Genomic DNA, 19,915 nt, shown 5'->3' on the forward strand with positions numbered 1-19,915 from the left:
TAGATTGGTATGTAGCACAATCACGGCTCCTGCTTCTAGGCATACAGAGATCATGGATAGGTTGCGCCAAATTTATACAGACACTTCCAGGAGTCGTTACATCCTTGATATCATCAATCCCAAGAACAAGTAGTCGGTCCTAGGATCTTTCCTCTCTTCCTGTTTTTCATTTAGTTCTTCTCACTGACCAATTTCTTATTTTCTTGTTTCTATGTTTACTCGACTTTTTGCATAATTCCTACTGTGCATGTCTTATATTCTTGATCTGATGTGCTAATTTTGCATGGTATTATTCTAGTCTCTTATCCTTTTCGATGAAGTCAAAAGGGGGAAATAGACCTAAGATTCGATTGATTTATTTGTCAACCCTTTAGACGCTTTTAAAGATTCGTTCTCTGCCTCTAGATTGTGTTTCTAAATTGTCTATAATGGTTTGATTTAGACATTACGGTTGATACCCTGATTTCTTTGACACTTGGTTTATTTGACTATAGATGATATCTATTTGAGAGGGAACTAAATTAGAAATAAATCTTAGGAAAGACTTGACATCATCAAAAAGGGGGAATTTGTTGACCCTAGGGCTTGATGCGTTTTGAAGCATGTCAAATTAGCATTTTATTTCTAAGCTATTTTATTTTACGCTTTTGTGAGCTTGGTATGTTTTGTAGTGTTTATTATTTAGTTATTCAAGCTTGATTCAAGAGAAGCGTATTATAAAGATGATCAACGTAAAAATTTTACATCAATGAGATCGTCATGAAGTCCTAGAAATAGGTTAAGGACATATCATGTAAAAGAGTATCTTAGAACTATGTACAAAGTAAAACTGACCTTGAGGGAACGGTGTCCTCAATCGAGGGAACGGTTACCTCACATTATGAAGAACTCTGCTATATCTTCAGGAAACAACATCCTCAGTTGAGGAGACTGTATCCCCAGGACCCGCAGTAATTTCGAATTTTAATTATTTTCTGAAACTCTTTCTATCTCAATTTGGTTATCTCAAAACTATAATATCGTGTTTTATTTTATGGAGTCTTTGCTAGGATTAAATCTAGATTCATATATGTTTTGAATACAGATTTTGATACATCTTTTTACAAGATATTATAAAATCTCTAAACATAAAGGTATATTAAGATTTAATTTTATCCAAACAAGATTCTTACTCTTTGAAAATATATTTTATATTGTGCAAAATATTCTATTTTTCATTATAATAACTAACCGAATTTTGTTAAAGATTTTACTTAATATTTTTTAGTTATTCTTTCATAAAATATGCCTTGTATTTTATTCATTTAAAATCTATCATTGGCCAAGATATTTTGAGAATGATTATCTTTTGTTATTTTATGAAAAAACCTATATTTGAAGTGTGCATCAAGAAACACACGAGAAACCCTAATTCGAAAGGTTTATGGTGTTTACTCGTGTGTGCCTCATTATAAATGCACATCTAAACATCAAACCTAGACACACAACATATACAAACTTTCTTGATTAAATTTATATTTTGCAAAATCATTCCCGCTGCTTTAAGATCTGTTTTTAATCGTTCATTTTGCAAATTGCTTTTGAAATTTGAAATCTTTAAACTACGTACTTTTCGTGTCAAAAGTTTATCTTATAAAAGTGCATAGTTTTACAATACTCTTCTAGACAATTGATCGTATTGTTTTAGATTCGATTGTATTTCATATTCAAACTTTGTAAGCTTAACATCTTACGCACCGTAGGCTTAACATACTACAAACATGAAGTCTTAACATCCTTCATTAGCACGATTAGGGTTAGTCATGAGGGTTAGTAGTTTATTGTACGCTAGACTGGATTAGGCTCTCGTGATAAACAATTAATAAAAAGGGGTGGATGTAGGCTTTTCAATTGGGCCGAACCACGTTAAAATATCGTGTGTTATTTATCATTTTCGTACCGTGTTTTTTACATTGTTATCAAATCGTTTTCACAATCATTATATACTTCATGCATTCAAACTTAACTCATAAGTCACGAATTAGAAGTACATCACTACCTTCGAGAAATTTGAAAAACGGTACATAATCTATTCACCCCCCTCCCCTTCTAGAGTACATTTGTTAGACTGTTGAACTCTAGAAGTTTTTTAAAACCGAGTAGGATAAACCTACCTTTTAGCATACTCCATAAGTAATCTAAGACAAGCAAGACTCCGTCTCATAAAACCGTTTCATCCTACATAAATCATATAATGCTATCACAATACATTATGCGTACCTATATAATACATAACCCCTTATTATTACCCTTTAATTACCCATATTACTCATATTAATCACTAATTAATGACTCATAAAAGAAACCCAAAAAGTTAGGGTCCATAAAAAAATAAAAAAATGGTAGATATTTACATACAAGGTGAAATGAAGAAGGATAAGGTGTGTAATCTTCTAATCCAAGCTTAGCATTCATGGAGAAGTGTTTAGGTGAGTTTTAGAGAGAAGGGAGGGATTTGGAGTGATAAGGAGAATGAATAAAATGATTTTGAGTTAGGTAAGATAAGATCATGTCATAAGTTTTATCACCCACTAATAAGCTGCACTCGGTCGAGTGCTAAGTCCACTCGGCCGAGTGTTACCCACTCGGTCGAGTACCGCTTGTACTCGGCCGAGTAGCACCTACTTGGTCCACTATAGACTCCACTCGGTACACTGCACACTAACTAGGTCTAGTCTAGGTCCTACTTGGTCTAGTGTACAGTCATCCCATACTCCCGCGTAGTCTCTCGTCAAGTCCGAGGGTCCTCTCACATAGCCCGAGTGTCCTTTGCGGGTCCTAAAATATCTGGGTATTATATCCATGATGAGCATCCTACCTTGTGGTTCCCCCACCCATCTCCTTAGTGCCACAACGCAGCCCGTCTAACAGCACCCCATCCTCCATTACCTCCTCCATACTCACAATTTGTTGTTGGTAAACCTTATCAACCCGCTCCCCATCTTTCCCTTCCATACCACCACGTCACTCAGTTTCAACAGTTTGTTTAGTATTATTGTCTCCATGAGATCTCCTTTTGGGTTTCAAAGTCAGAGCTTGCAGTTTAGATACCATACTCGAGACAATTTCCTCCTCCTTACATTACACTTCCTTCTCAAAGGCCTGAACTAATGATCTCGAGCTTTTAGCCTTAGGTTCCACCGAGGTTTTAACCACCTTTCAACGAGAGGCTCTAAGCTTCTCACTATATTTTAGCTCGCCTTCGTCATATGATCCATCATCACCGCCCTTCTAATAGAGCATGTCGTCATTCAATCTACCAACAATATTTATCACTCAACAAACAACTTTAGTAAGTAGTAAGTAGAGGTCGAACCCAAAGAACGGTTAACTTCTACTTTGAGTAAATTGCAATGTTCAACAAAAGGCTTCTAATAGTGTAGGGGTGTCACAATTGGTTAGTATGAGATGATTATAACAACTACAACTAACAAATTGAAATAAAATGTAAATTAATGAAAACTATAGCAAGTAAAGTAAATGAGGATGAAATTAATATGAGGAAAACACTAGGGTGTCATGGGTTCATAGAGGTGATCAAATGGTAGATCCAAAAGGGTATGAGTTTGGTTTGGTCAAGGTCAAGGTATAGTAGAGCCAGAACTTTTGGTCCTGCGGCTCATAGGTTGAGCCGTGTTAGCTTTCGCGTACACTCGGTCTTCATACTAGCTTATTGCATGGTTTAACAATCCTCGAGGCTTCCAATCTTACGGGTTTTATTGAATAGGTTGAGAATCATGCTCGGTTGTCAATCAAGCATTTCATCAAACATAACACGTGCACTAAAACTAGAACTTACAATAACAATTTAATCAACCAAATTAACTCATGAAGCATGAATCTACCCTTTAATCATTCCACCAAATCTCCCATTAACTCTAGCTATAACACTACTCACTCATTATCATGTCAGTCATTCAAATAATGTTGTCAAGGATCATAGCAATAGTAAACATGATTAATAAAGTAAGTAAATAACAAGGATTAACAAGAATTAAAGTAGAGATTAAGGAATTTTGCCAAACTTTATGGAGATGAACAATAATGATGAATAATAACAGAAGAAACCCTTTCATAAATGAAGAACTGTAACCTTCTTCAAATACAACCCAAGAATTCTTCAATAAAAGACTAGATATTGAAATTATTGTGAAAAGATTAATCTAATTGAAAGATTAAGATGCTAAGTAAAGTAGTTGTTTCTAATTATCCCTCTAATAATGTATATAAACACTAATGGAATGAGGAGTATTTATAATAACCACGAGATTATAAGGCTAAGTAAGTAAATAGACTTCTAATCTGAAGGCGGGGAAAGAGTGTCCTGCCCAAGCTATAGATGTAATACCCATCCTTTTAGGGACCCTTTGACCGACCTTGACTGACCTTAGACACTGATCTTGACCTTGGAAAACTTTACGAGTGATGACTTGTGAAGTGGTGAGCTTTGGTTTGTGCGGTACTCGATCTAGCTGAGGCTACTCGATCGAGTAGCTTGGGAGCTCGATCGAGTAGAGGTCACTCGATCGAGTAAGTTAGTTACTCGATCTAGTAACAGGTTTGCAGCGGGGATTTATAAATCGTCAATCGTGAAATCCCAAATTATTTCCCTACTTCTTCCTAAACCTAAATACCACCATCTCTTTTCTCCTCCACCATAATCACTTTCCTTGAGGCCTTTGAGGATGCTTACACCATAGGGATGGGATGCTTAAGTCGGGTAGTGGTCTTGACGCTGGACTACTTTGTATAGGTATGTTATCGTAATCATCGCCGTCATCGTTGTTTTCAGTTAGGTTTGTAGTGATAGTAATAGTTGGTTGTATTAATTGTATAGGTGGTTTTCATGGTTGGTTGATATCTTGTGGTCGGACGCGGAATCGCTGCAGTTGCTAAAGGTAGGTTCGCCTACTCAGTACTGTTGATTGTCTAGAGTGTCTTTGTTGTTGTTTTGTTAGTGTAGAGTCGGTATTGCTGATTAGTTGTGGTAATTGTTAATGTTGTGTTGGCATTGTAGTCGATGTTCGTTGTTGTAAAACTAATTGTGATTGTTTGTCTCTGGTTCTCGAGGTGTGCCCTCGGCTGAGTGGAGTCAGTTGCGGGAGTGGATTCACGCCCGTAGTTCGCCCTCCGTGGAACCCGCCACGAGAGGGGATGTGCACATTAAAGAACATGGGTTTATCGCTCGGATAAGATGAGCGGGGCTTAGGTGGGAATGGCTGCGGTCCCCCACTGGCGGTGTGGATTACTGGTTGCGATTGGTAATCTGGCAGGACTGGACCTTCAAGCAGTCAAAGGTGTTTGGTTGGTTGGAGGAGGTGTGGTTTGTATGCTGTTGTACTTGTGTTGTGTCTGCTTTTGTGTATCTGTTGTCTCAGTCACTGACCTTGTGTGGTTTTGTTGTGTTGTCTATTTCTGTTGTGTCTGCCGTGATCCACTATAGTGAGCAATCAGTCTTAGTTGGTTAATGTTTGGATCTTAGTTGGGTGCTGGGAGGGACGAGTCTCCCACGAGTCATGGCAAAGCTAGCTTCACATAGTTGTAGTAGTCTTGAGTTGTATCTTTGTTTCGTCTGTTGGTTTGTAAATCACTTGTAATATAACTTAAACGTTATGCATAGTAACTGTTATAGAATGGAGTAATATGTGTCTTGTGTGGATGAAACCGCTGCGTTACAATTGAGTAGTGATAGTGTGTTGTGTATGAATATAATAATCTGTGACGATTTCCAAATACATTTTGGAGTCGTCACGAGTTGTTGTTTTGCAGGAATTATTAACCAAACTCGTACCTTTTGACCTTGTTCTTAATCTCGCTCGACCGAGTAGGAGTTCTTACTCCATCGAGTAGACCTTATTCAATCTAGTTAGGAAGCTATAACATCGAAACAGTTGGATCTACCAGCGGAAACTCGATTAAGTAGCTCCAACTCGATCCAGTAGAGGCCACTCGATCGAGTAACCTACTTACTCGATCAAGTAAGTGAACAATACACGGGATTTTACGGGATTCTTACACTCTTTTCTACCTTCTTTTCTTCTTATTTATACTTCATTCATAAACCCTAAATTCCCTATATCTCTCCTATTGCTCTCAAATCTTGTGTTTTGGTGATTGATTTCTTGGTGCTCATCTTGTTTAATTTATCCTTTGCTTACTATTCATTCAAGGTAAGAATGTTCATCCTATTTCTATGTTTTTAATTGATTATAAACATGTAGGTTGTTAGAATTTTTCTGAAAAATTCAGTTTGTATGCATAAAATCTTGCTTGTAATTGTTGTAACATGATCTATTTGCTTTAATTTGTTGAGTATTGATACTAGAAGTAGAAAAATCGAATCAATTTGGGGGTTTGTATGTACCGAATTTTCTAGGATTTGGGGATTCAAATTGATTTTTGATTGTCTTTTGCATACAAAAGGGGGGAAATTAAGTAATGTATGTTATGGGTATCATGTTTAGTGTTGATTTAGATGAATTTTGCTCAAAATTTTGCCTTAAATATCCACCTTAAAAGTGCCCCAAACTGAAATTCGTCCCATACTCTTTGTGAAACATGTCTAATTGTGGAACTATTTCGAATGTTTAATCCTTAAAATTTGTAGTTGGGTTGTTAATTAATGTTATACTTGTCATAATTTGACAGCTGTAGAGATCATCTGATGAGAATTTTAGAGTTTTATACTTGCAATTTTTGGATTGTTTGGTGAAAGTGTGTACATAGTGGTTCTTTTCCATAGCTATACATGAAATATTATATGTTTACAAGTACATGTTGTTTGTATATCTAAGATATGTGTTGAAAACAGATGCCGAGACCAACTGTTGGAACCCATCAAAGTAAGAGGGGGAGGGCTTCTGAGCCTGAGGTAGGTTAGGGGAGTGGGGGACCTATAGTCCCAGCGGTGCCTGAGTACCCTTCTGTTGTCTTTCCTGATTTTCAGCAAAGAGATGCTTTCGTTGCTTTACAGAGACGTTGTCTGAAACCTACCCGTTGCATTGATACTACCATTTTGACTGACCTAGGGATTGAGACTGATGTGAGGCACATCTTCAAGACCTTGGTATGACCGGGTTGTACAGTCTTAGGAAGCATTCTTATGCTTTTCTGACCTTGGAGTTCATGAGTTCTTTCAAGTATGATGCGGTGGAAAAGACCGTTGAGTTCCGTCTTATGAACACCAGCGTCTTTCTGACCATGGACATGTTTGCCACCCACCTCGGTCTTGCTAGACTCGAGAAGGAAGCCCTTAGGGACATCCCGACTGAGTGTGGAGCCAGTAGAATTATGCCTTGCTTTACCGGCAAGCCACCTCCCACCTCTAGTAACATGCTTATCAATGACGAGCAACACGTCACTTTGAAGATCTTTATTCATGCTTTGACCTGTTTACTTTATGATTGGAAATATGTGAGTAAGCTTAACTCACACGAGGAGATGTTGCTTGCGGCGTATCTTAACCCCACCCGAGCTCAAAGAGTCTCCTTCAGTTCCCCGGCTATAGTGTGTGCTAGTTTAGCGTTGATGGCCTCGTCTGACACCCGTTTCTTTATTTGTGGTGCCATCGCCACGCGGTTGGCGTAGCAGCTGACCACTTTTGAGGCCTCCTCGGCCTATACACCTTTGACCCCTGCGGTGCCTACCTTGGACCGTGAGTACTTCCTCGACCAGAAATGGTTGAGAACTTTGGCGGATGGTGGGTTAGCTTGGAGAGTTTGGGGGATGAGTTGGATGAGGATACCCGGCCCCGAGCACTTTCCCGTGACCGAGCCTTTACCGGCGGCAGTGATGGCAGCCGATTCGGATGATTATGAGGAGGTCCCGGATAGGCATTTTTACCTCATTAATGATGACATTTTGGAGGTGATGCCTGAGCCAACGAAGAGGGATCAGGCTAGACCCGAGGGTGTACAGCCTAGAGTGGGGAGGGGACCGCGACGGGTGAGAGAGAGGATCACTGAGACCCAGCCAGAGGATCTTGTACCTTCATAGCCCCAGTTTTCCGGCTACCCTTCCTTCTACAGCCCTGAGATGAGAGTGAGTGAGCTCACGAAGAGGGTGTCTGCTACTTTGACACTGTGGAACCTCCATGAGATGTCATATGTGCAGGGCATCGGGACCGAGGCAGCGCAACCAGTGTGGTGGAGAGGTGTTGGGGATGACAGCGGAGTCTTCCATTCCTTTGGCGTGGAGTGGTCTACTTGGGGAGAGCCTCAGAGTTACCCCTACGGTTGCTTGGCCCCATGGCATGTGGGAGCGGATTCTGGTATTGGTGGCGTCGCGGGTGAGGGTACAGCTGGAGCAGGCACGTCCGGAGGCGGTGGTGATGATTATGAGATGGAGGAGCAGGCCATAGAGTGATGTTTTCTTTGTTGGTCTTGTTTTATATATACTTTTCTCATGGATTTGTCATGTTTAGTACTCGGTTGATGATTTGTTGTTGTTGGCACTTGGTTGGTAGTACTTTATTAGACTTTGGTTTGTATCATGGCCATAAGGCCTTACTTTGAATACTTTTCAGACATTTGTGCAGGATTTTGTTGTCGGAAACACGTTTCCGACTCGTGTATTTGTTGCTTTAGACCTTGCAAGTGACGAATTGGGGGAAATATGACCTGTGGCTACTCGATTGAGTGCCCCTCACTCGATCGAGTAACTGCAGGGGTGACATCTGGGGAGTATTCTGATCTCAGCTAACTCGATTGAGTAACTGATGAACTCGATCGAGTAAGTCCAGCTCGATCGAGTGCCTTACGAACTCGATCGAGTAACACTGTAACAGCCCTATTTCGTTTCAACACTCATTTGGATCATCATTTCGGCGGTTGTTGTTACAATATTTCTTGTTGTGGATATGTTATATCCTTGTGTTACCTCAACGATAGTGATACGCTGTGCATATTTGAATGATTTATACAAACTCCATGATGTCTATATAATTTCGGATGTCAAATCAAATTGGCCCAGATAATGCAGTGTACAATGATATTATTCTTGTCGCATATTTGGTATGCTCGTATAGGGAAATAATTCATGCTATGTCTGATAGTTGATGAGGAAATGTTCAGTTGTGTTATTCACTTTGCTAATAGTTTCATATATGTGAGTCATATTTACGTAATGTCAAGCAAGTGTCGTGGTTGACATGAGTCAAAATGTGCATTATGATTTGTTAAGTAGTGTCAATATGGAATGATGTTTTATCGACTTGGCCTTTCGTAAAATTGTTTTGTTGGTGAACTTCGGGGATGAAGTTCCTTTTAAGAGGGGAAGAGTAATGCCGCGTAGAAAATGACGTATTTATAGCAATTTTATAGTATTTATATGACACCTGGTAGTATTTTAAATGGTTGCTTGGATAAGTTTGTAATGGTTATTGTGCAACTGAGTAGCAGTTTATAATTGTTGAATAGAATAGCATGTTGTTATATCTTATCTTCAATTAATTATTCACTATGTTGTCATAAGAATTGAATGTTAGTAGCAAATAGTAGAGTCGTTGTTAGTAGAATTGTATTACGTGGTTGAAGTAATAGAGTGGAATGAATGAAGTGTTGTTGTGCAACAGTAATAGGACTGTCGTTTTGAGTATATGTATCTATTAGTTGTTGGCAAGTAATGGATGAAAGAATAGTCTGATGGTTGTGTTGGTTTACGTTTGAGTAATATCATGGGATGAGTACAAGTAATAATCAAGTTAGCTGTCTTTGTGGGCAATGTGTAATTGGTGATGGAATAGGAAGTTGGTGATTCGATAAGGAGTCATGTTGTGTACTAAATGCTAGGGTAGATGATGATGATGGCTGATGAACATGCATAGCGGAATGGTGTTTCTAAACGATCGTGTTGACCTGTGTCAGATAAACAGTGGTGGTTATCTCGGTTCTCTGACCTTGCGTCGTGGGGGAGGATGAGTCGAACTTCGGGGACGAAGTTCTTTTTAAGGGGGGAAGACTGTAATACCCGTCCTTTTAGGGACCCGTTGACCGACGTTGACTGACCTTAGACACCGATCTTGACCTTGGGAAACTTTACGAGTGATGACTTGTGACTTGGTAAGCTTTGGTTTGTGTGGTACTCGATCTAGCTGAGGCTACACGATCGAGTAGCGTGGGAGCTCGATCGAGTAAAGGTCACTCGATCGAGTCAGTTAGTTACTCGATCGAGTAACGGGTTTGCAGCGGGGATTTATAAATCGTGAATCGTGAAATACCAAATCATTTCCCTACCTTCTTCCTAAACCTAAATGTCGTCACCTCCTTTCTCCTCCACCATAATCACTTTCCTTGAGGCCTTTGAGGATGCTTACACCATGGGGATGGGATGCTTAAGTCGGGTAGCGGTCTTGACGCCGGACTACTTTGTATAGGTATGTTATCGTCATCATCGTCGTCATCGTTGTTTTCAGTTAGGTTTGTAGTGATAGTAATAGTTGGTTGTATTGATTGTATAGGTGGTTTTCATGGTTGGTTGGTATCTTGTGGTCGGACGTGGAATCGCTGCGGTTGCTAAAGGTAGGTTCGCCTACTCAGTACTGTTGATTGTCTAGTGTGTCTGTTGATGTTGTTTGGTTGGTGTAGAGTCGGTATTGCTGATTGGTAATGGTAATTGTTTTTTTTTTAGCTGAAATGTGAGTATATATTTATATCAAAAACCAAAAGTCCATTTACAAGGTTAGGGGTTCAAACCCCGTCAAGCTCAAAATACCATACAGCAACCACTCCTACTCAACCATTTTCTCATTACTAATCAGAGCAGCTAAGCCAACCATTGGTACTGTGAAGCAAACCAGGGCCTGCTTTGCTGCATCCTCTTCTTCCTGCAATATCCTCAATCTGTTTTGCTACAAATTCAGGCCTCGTAATCGAATATCAAGTCTTGTATTGTTTCTCCGGTACCAAATAGTATATAGATAGACATTGAATACCATAGTCATTGCTTTCCATTTGTAGACTATTTTTCCTCCCATTCTGGAGCTCATTAAGACTAGGGAATGATCTCCCCAGCCAGGTAGCAACAAAGTTGCCCCGATTCTCGCATTTGTAAGTACATTCATAGAATAGATGAGCCATCGTTTCAGGTAGCTCCCCACAGATTAAGCACAAGTTGTCCTCACAGAAACCAAACTGGTGCAGTCTGGTTTTAAGATTTAATCCTTCCTGCATAATAAGCCAAGTAATGATTGAGTGTTTGGGTACGTTCCAACTGTTCCATACCAGAGAACACCAATCTACCTTAGGTTGTTGATTGCAGAGCCATCTATATCCATTCTTGAGTGTATAACCCTTCTCATCAGGCACCCAACAATTCTCAACAAATCCCTCCTTCAGTTTTTCCTTAGTCTTGCATATATTTTTCCAAGTCCAGGGAGAATCTGCAGGGGGAGAATAAGAATGCCAGTTCTGGTTTTTCAGGTACACATTACTTATCCACCTTATCCACAACCTGTCAGCTTTGCTATATACCCAATTCACCAGTTTCCCTACAACTGCCCAGTTCCAAGCCTCCACTTTCTTAATGCCTAATCCACCAGCATCTTTAGGCATAGTAACTCTATCCCAAGATACTAATGGTACTCTGTGGTAGTCAGGACTCCCATCCCAAAGATAATTTCTGCAGATTGCTTTTATTCTCCTTAGCACAGCTTTGGTAATCAAGAACATAGTAGCCCAGTAAGTGTGAAGAGTGTTTAGCACTGAATTGATGAGGGTAATCCTGCCTGCATAAGAGAGTTTCTTGGCCCTTAAACCTCTAATCCTTCTAATAATTTTTTCAGTTAAACAACTACAGTCTTTCTTGCTCAATTTACCTGGCTGTATTGGAACCCCCAGATACCTGAAAGGCATTGTGCCCTCCTGAAATCCAGTGACTCTCAAAATATCAGTTTGTAGCTCAGGTACCATACCACTGAAGAATATTTCAGACTTTGTATTATTCATTCTCAAACCAGAAGCATTAGAGAATGAGGTGAAGGCCTTCATAAGAAGCATAATTGAAGGAGCATCCCCTTTGCAAAACATGAGAAGATCATCTGCAAACATCAGGTGGGTGAGCTTTAAATTCTTGCATAGGGGATGATAGTGGAAGGGCCATCTCTCTGTAGCAAAGGCAATAAGTCTAGTCAAGTACTCCATACAAATAGTGAAAATTAGAGGGGAGATTGTATCACCCTGTCTAAGCCCTCTTTGCCCTTTGAAATATCCAAAATTGCTTCCATTCAGGACCAGAGTAAAGGAGGTGGACTTAATGCAAGCCATGACTAGATTTGTGAAATGAGTAGAGAAGTTGAGGCCAGAAAGAAGCTGCTCCACAAAATCCCATTCTACAGTGTCATAAGCCTTCTGGAGATCTATTTTGAAGAGACATCTAGAAGATACATGGCTTCTAGCATACAAATGCACAATATCCTGACAAATTAAAACATTCTCAATAATTGACCTGCCCTGGATAAAAGCTCTCTGATTGTCATGAATAATATCAGGTAATACAAGAGCTAGCCTGTTGCATAGAAGCTTGGATATAACTTTGTAGATCATGTTACAGCAAGCAATAGGCCTAAATTGCTTAACAGAAGTGGGCCTATCACACTTAGGGATTAGTGTAATATTTGTGGCATTGATCTGTTGGATAATCTGACCTGTATTAAAAAAATCTACAACAGCTGCATAGACATCCTTCCCTATCATATCTCAAGTATCCCTGAAAAAACCACTGGAATAGCCATCAGGCCCTGGGGCTTTGTCTTTAGGAATAGAAAAGACTGCCTGTTTCACCTCCTCATAAGTGACACTGCTATTAAGAATTGCAATATGTTCTGAGCTGCACACTTTTCCCTTAGCCAGTACAGCAGCTTTGACTTCCTCAGTTGGACTCTTCTTACCTAGCAGATCCTCATAGTAGGCTAAGAATGCATGCTCAATGGTTTCAGTATCAGTGCAAAGTTGTCCTTCCTTATCTTCAATTTGAATAACCCTATTTCTCAAGCATCTCTTCTTAATAGCACAATGAAAATAAGCTGTATTTGCATCTCCCTCTTCCATCCACTGGACTTTTGATTTTTGTTGCAGGAAACTATCCCTGGCTTTTGTCAAATTTCGAAGCTCAGTCATGAGATGCACTTCTTCTGCAATAAGCTCAACACTTTGACCATTGTTGGCAATCTGTACCTGGACTTCAGCTAGTAGGTATGCAGCTTGGCTAGCCTGATTTTCAATATCAGAGAAACATTCTTTGTTTAAAGCTTTCAGCTTGTATTTCAAATACTTCAATTTTTTTGTCAGAAAGAACATTTTTGTCCCTGTTAGGGGACTTTCCCAAACCCACAATTGTTAATGTTGTGTTGGCATAGTAGTCGGTGTTCGTTGTTGTACAACTAATTGTGATTGTTTGTCTATGGTTCTCGAGGTGCGCCCTCGGCTGAGTGGAGTCACTTGTGGGAGTGGCTTCACGCCCGTAGTTCGCCCTCCATAGAACCCGCCACGGGAGGGGATGTGCACATTAAGGAACATGGGTTTATCGCTCGGATTAGATGAGCGGGGCTTTGGTGGGAACGGCTGCGGTCACCTACTGGCGGTGTGGATTACTGGTTGCGATTGGTAATCTGGCAGGACTGGACCTTCATGCAGTCAGAGGTGTATGGTTGGTTGGAGGAGGTGTAGTGTGTGTGTTGTTGTACTTGTGTTTTGTCTGCTTTTGTGTATCTGTTGTCTTGGTCCCTAACCTTGTGTGGTTTTGTTGTGTTGTCTATTTCTGTTGTGGCTGCCGTTATCCACTATGGTGAGCAGTCAGTCTTAGCAAGTTAATGTTCGGATCTTAGCTGGGTGCTTGGAGGGACGAGTTTACCACGAGTCATGGCAGAGATAGCTTCACATAGTTGTAGTAGTCTTGAGTTGTATCTTTGTATCATCTTTTGGTTTGTAAATCACTTGTAATATAACTTAAAACGTTCTTTTATCGACATTTGATTATTACTGTCCTCGGGCAACCGAGATGGTAACGCCCTTATCTACTAGGGAAGGTCTTGTTAAGGCTCCTTGGTAGATCGGGGTGTTACAATAGCTCAACCTCCCCGGGCTGATGGTGAAAAGGGGGACCACTGGCTGAGAACCCGCTCGGGTTGGTCTCTTGCCCGTGCAGGTTCCTCTGCTAAGTCCATCATTCTTTAAACGTTGCCCCATATTTCGTCGGGGATAGCTCTGGGAAGCGGGGACTGATTTCTTTAGCCTTAAAATCTTGAAACGACCTTCTTGTTTTCGTCTCCTGTTCTTGCTTGGTCATTACTGCCGTCAATTTAGCCCCTAAATGCTCCATAAATGCGTGATTTCTGCCTAATTTGCTTCCTTTCCGACAAATGGGCTAAAATCTTATAGAAAATCAAACAGGAAAGTAATGACGCCGAAATGCCCCTAATATGTACGAACAAAGCATTTGAAACGGGGTTCATTAAGGGGTTACAAATGCCCTTTTTATGATCACATCAAATATCCCCAAACTGAACATTTGCTCGTCCCGAGTAAAGAGGTGACTAAAAGCATGCAAGACCTTTATTTAAACTACCTAATGCATATATCCGATGTGAGACAATTAGCGGGTCTCACTAAGCCCCTTCAACTCACAACGAGACATCCAAGAGGTAGAATGCCTTCTTGCAAGGCAAGGTGGGGCTTTCCAAAATGGTGATGCATCCTACATTAAGCACATAAACAAATCAAAGGATGCATCTATAAAAGAATAGCCACTATCCTCATCTAAGTGGCGGAAATAAACTAAAAGGGAAACAATTCAAGCATACGCACTCCATTATATATACGAGTTCTTCAAACTACTAAGTCCAAGAGGATAGAAATAAGTCACCTCCAGATAGTGTCAAAATAGACTACTTTTATGCACAATTACTAAATGCCTTCGTCAAGAGCAAGGTCCCTATGGTGTTAAAAGACATTGTAAGATCACGGAATTCCCCCTCTTGCTTAGACAAAAGGAAGGGTCGTCCCCTTTCCACCATGCAAAAGAAGATAGGACCACAAATAAATAAAGGGATTTCAAGATACATGAGTTTCACATTTGTAATTTTGCTTTTCGGTTATTTTTCCCTCATCTTGTAGCATTTGATCATGAAAAACATTTCTTGCCATTTTTTATGATTCACAATTGAGTAATTTGGCAATTAGTCTTTTGGAAAAGGAATGCGGCGGTGACCAATAGTATTCAAATCCTCATTTAAGTGACATCGAGAGTGACCCCATATGTAATAAGGGTAATCTAGAAGAGTATAGAAGTCACATTTGCACTCCTAAGCCTAAGACAAGAATAACTTGATGGAATTTGCAAACTTTTTGGCTTTCATTTGGCGTTTGAACTCAATTGACGATTATATATGCCCATTTACCTTGGTTAACAAGATGATAGATGGTATAAGTTGGAAGACCGGTTGCATGGCTTCAAAGATCTGTAGATACCTCATTTCTGCACGTCACGCAAACCACCCGGTGATGATTGGACCGCATGTTTGGTACGCGGAACGATTTGTGACAGTTCTTAAGTTTATCGTCAAGTGATTGCTCAAATACTGATGTCTACCTCTTAATTGTCATCTACGCGCCGATACGGTCATTTTGACAGTAATTAGAGTACATTTGGAGTCCGGGCCTAAAACCGTCTCCATTTTCTGATAACCGTTAAATCCCGAGTTAGAATGTTCTGGAATGTTCCGGATATTTTTATTCTATATTTCACAATCTTTTAATCTTTGGTAAAGGATTTCCCGTAATATTCACACAAAATATTAAGGAAAACAAGATTATTCCGTTATTCCATAAACTAAACACGGAAATCTTTCTTCCGCAGGAGGAAACCACCTGGGAAGAGACGCAGCAGTCTTTGCGCCTCTTCCAAGGGACGCGAGCTTCTGCGCCTCTTCCCAGGTCCTTTTCTGCGTATTTTTCGTATCTTTTCATATCTTTTCGAGATTCACTTCCAAAGTTTCTCCGAAAACCTTAATTCCTCCACGTGATTAGTATAAACAGGAGCCTTCGCTCCTCATATTTCTCACGCGAGTGTCCGCCCTTCTCTTCTCCCTTTGCATTCTAGACCACGTCCTTACTTTTTGGCGTCTACGTGCTTGAATATTCGACCACGTAAGCTCGGATCCTTCTGAGTACCAGCCTCGTTTGCATGACCGACCAATTTGACCAACTGCACAATCAATCAACTTAATTAATCTTAATCGTTTTCCTCTTACGAGGGAACTTTCGTTACATTCGAGTCGAGCATCACTAAAACGTTAACTTAGTTCATCTCGTTTCGTCAAACATGTAAGTTTGAGGGTGTAAATCCTTATTTTATTGTTGTTATTTACTTCTTGTATCATTAATGTAAGATTTATGTCGAAAATACTTTTAAAACCGATTTATAAAACCCTTTGTTTAAATCCCTTTTTACGGATTATCAGAGAACAACCGTAGAGAAAGGATGCAGCAACTGCTGCGCCTTTTCGAAGGGACGCAGCACCTGCTGCGCCTCTTCGTGAGGCTGCCGCAGTTCTTGCTTCATTTCTTCTTCCTTTGTCCTCTGTCAATTCGTTGTTTTTTGTTTGTTTTCGTTTGTTCTTCAATTTCTTGACATAATAGCATAATAATTTCACACGTACATTGTCCATCATCATTAATGAAAGATCATAGATCCGTATTAGACTCTCTAATAAAATTAATTTATCTCATAAATTGTTGTTTATGTGATCTATGTAACATGCATGCTAATATGAAAGCAAAAAACAAATTATAAGGAAAAACAATTTCCTTACATTGATTACATGGTAAAATGGGCACAAACTAGTTCTCCTTACTAGTTTGTTCTTGAGCTAAAATGATGTGGATGATCCTCCTTGAAAAACCTTCAACTAGAAAGTCTCCTTCAAGTTGCACTCAAGAACTAACCCAAAAATAATAACAAGTTTGTACTAGTAACTTGTTAATATTGCTCCCTTCATAAATATTAGTAATATCACTAACTTATCTTAGTAATATTAATAATGAATACTAGTGATAAATTATTGTAGAGAGATGGAGTGAAAATGTTCACATGCAAAAGATGGTAGAGTGTGTAAATGAAGTAGTGTAAAAATGTGAACATATATGGAGTGTTAAAGTGGGAAAGTGGCGGGTGGAGGACAATATTAGTGGACAATTTTTGTCTTATAATTTTATCTTACATCACATGCAAAATCTAGTATAAGATACATATTATGGTAGTATACAAAATAAGGTAAAATGATTATGTGAGTAATCATCCACTACATTTATTTTACATGGTCAACTTGACCATATACGGGTCCATGTTGGTTCTTATATTTGTCGCACAAATCCGTGTAATTATTATTTTAAACATCGTGTCATGTTTAAATACTTCCATAATTAATTCGTCCAATTCACTCCGTAAATATACGTGTACCACTACACATATTATTTACGTACTAATATTAATCACATTAATCAATTAGTACAATTTTAGTAAATTAACAGTTAATTAACTAAAACCCGTCTCCCAAAATTTATTATTCAATTATCACATAATTAAATAATAACTGTCGCTCCTCGAGTTCGCAACTCGAAATCTCTCTGAAAATAATCGACTAACCTCTTAGTCTATAAACAAGGGACTAAACAAATTGTATCTCATACAATTAATTAGTTATCAATTCGGGTTTGTTCCTTTAGGTGTGACCGAAAGGGGTCAGTTAATCATCGCCGTCTCACGACAATAACGACAAACTCTAGTCAGCCAACCGTTATCGATTTACGTTAATCAACTGACGAGGATCAAATAATTAAATATCTGATGATATTCTATTAATGAGATTTATTATGTTAACGCACTATTGTGGAGGACACTAACTCCAACAATCTCCCACTTGTCCGACACAAGGTGTGCGCTACCAATTCTCTTGTCCGTTTTAATCTCCCACTCAATGCAAGGTGTCTTTCAGGTCGCACTTGTACATGAACACATCGCGAGTGGTTTTCTCGATCGGAAGTGTGACTACCTGACCGGAAAAATCTCTCACAGATTACTTCCGAGCGTGGCCACGCATTCGTAGTCATTAACTCCTCGAGTGGCCTTGAGATACAGTTACGCAACGTGGGTGGACAATTCCTGTATGCCCTATCTATCCTATTGCACAATACAGCTCACCATGACCTAGTAAATGCCCTTTTGGCCTCCTTTCACGGCACGACCTAGGACAAAAACCAAAGTCACTAGGAAACTGTACCTGCTCAAATAATAGTCTCCAGTTAAAAGAATCGACTCATTAGAACATCTTAGAGATCCTCGCCACGACTAGGCGTCTATAATAGAACTTAGGGACTCTCTAAATGGTCACTGTCCGGCAAAGTGACACACACTCTACCTATGTAATCGACCAGTCATCATATATGACCTTGTGGTGTTGAACTACCATCAATCGACTTACAATCTAGTCACTCCGAGACGTCACCTCATTAAGTGACTAGGGACAAAATACAGTGTCCATCTTATTCACTTGAATATTGTTCAACATTGTCTCCACAACTTATTCAGATAAACAAGGTATTCAATGTTTTCAGTCAAACTGAATAATTGAGTTCTTAAATAAACTCTGACAATGAATGCGATCATCACTTATGTAAATATCAATAATATCAATAATCTATCCAATATTTACATAACGATCTTCAGCAATTAAGGTATACTGCTCAATCACATTGAGATGACATAACCATCATGTCAACCTTATGCCAATGGCTTCGGTTAGAGAATTAGCAACAGTTGCATCCCTCTAATTTTGATTGAAATTTTCCTTTGTTCTACGCAATCTTTTCATCACATAGAGCCTTTCTAAGTACATGTCTAAACAAGTTTTTAGACTCTGGTTCTAAAGCCAGTCAAACACTCCCACTGTTTTCACAGTCTATCGGGAGACGATATTCGGCTGACGGAACTACTCTAGTTCCATTAAATTCCGGATATTAAATATCTCTCTTACAACATCGGATGTTGTAATGTACTTAGCTTTCGTTCAAGACTTGTACGTATAACACTTATACATACACATACTTCATATGACATCTTTTATGTATGACTCCTCATACATGTTTGCTTTATACATGTATAACTTCTTATACATATATATGTATAACTTCTTATACATATTATTCTTTATGCACATAACACTCTTACATGCTAACCATTTCTTAATGAGGCTCATAACATCTTATAAGCATAGGAATGTAATTGTATAACCTCTTACACGAAATTCATTAATTCCTCCAAACTACAAGAGTAAATCCTCAGTGCTTCTCAAGTACTCAAGGATGCTCTTGATAATCATCTAGTGACACTCACTAGAAAATGATTGGTAATGACTTCTCATATTCTCAACATGATAAGTCCCGACGAGAGAAGCTTTTAGCATATTTAATAGATCCTGCAGCGGAAGCACAAGAGATCATATTAATTGTTCAACAACTTGAACGAGTCAAGAATCTTATCACATAAGTCTCTTGACTATAATGCTAATATCCGTAGAGATCTATCTCATTAGATCTGGATATTTAATATGCACCATGCTACTCTCAAGTATTCACCCGAGAATATTTCTTGTCACTAATATGTCAAACACATATTTTAGACTAAGAAATATCACCTTAGCTACATTTCTAGTCCCTAATATGTCAAGCACATATTTAGACTAAGAAACTCACTTTAGCTCCCACTAAACTCCATGTATCATCATGTTATCTCGAAACTCGAGTAATACCGTTTTGATAGACTACGTGATTGAACCCAAAGTTCCAACTCTTTGACGTATATAGATCACATAAGGGATCTTTCAAGC

The sequence above is a fragment of the Silene latifolia genome, chromosome 11 (assembly GCF_048544455.1).
Source record: "Silene latifolia isolate original U9 population chromosome 11, ASM4854445v1, whole genome shotgun sequence".
NCBI lineage: Eukaryota > Viridiplantae > Streptophyta > Magnoliopsida > Caryophyllales > Caryophyllaceae > Silene > Silene latifolia.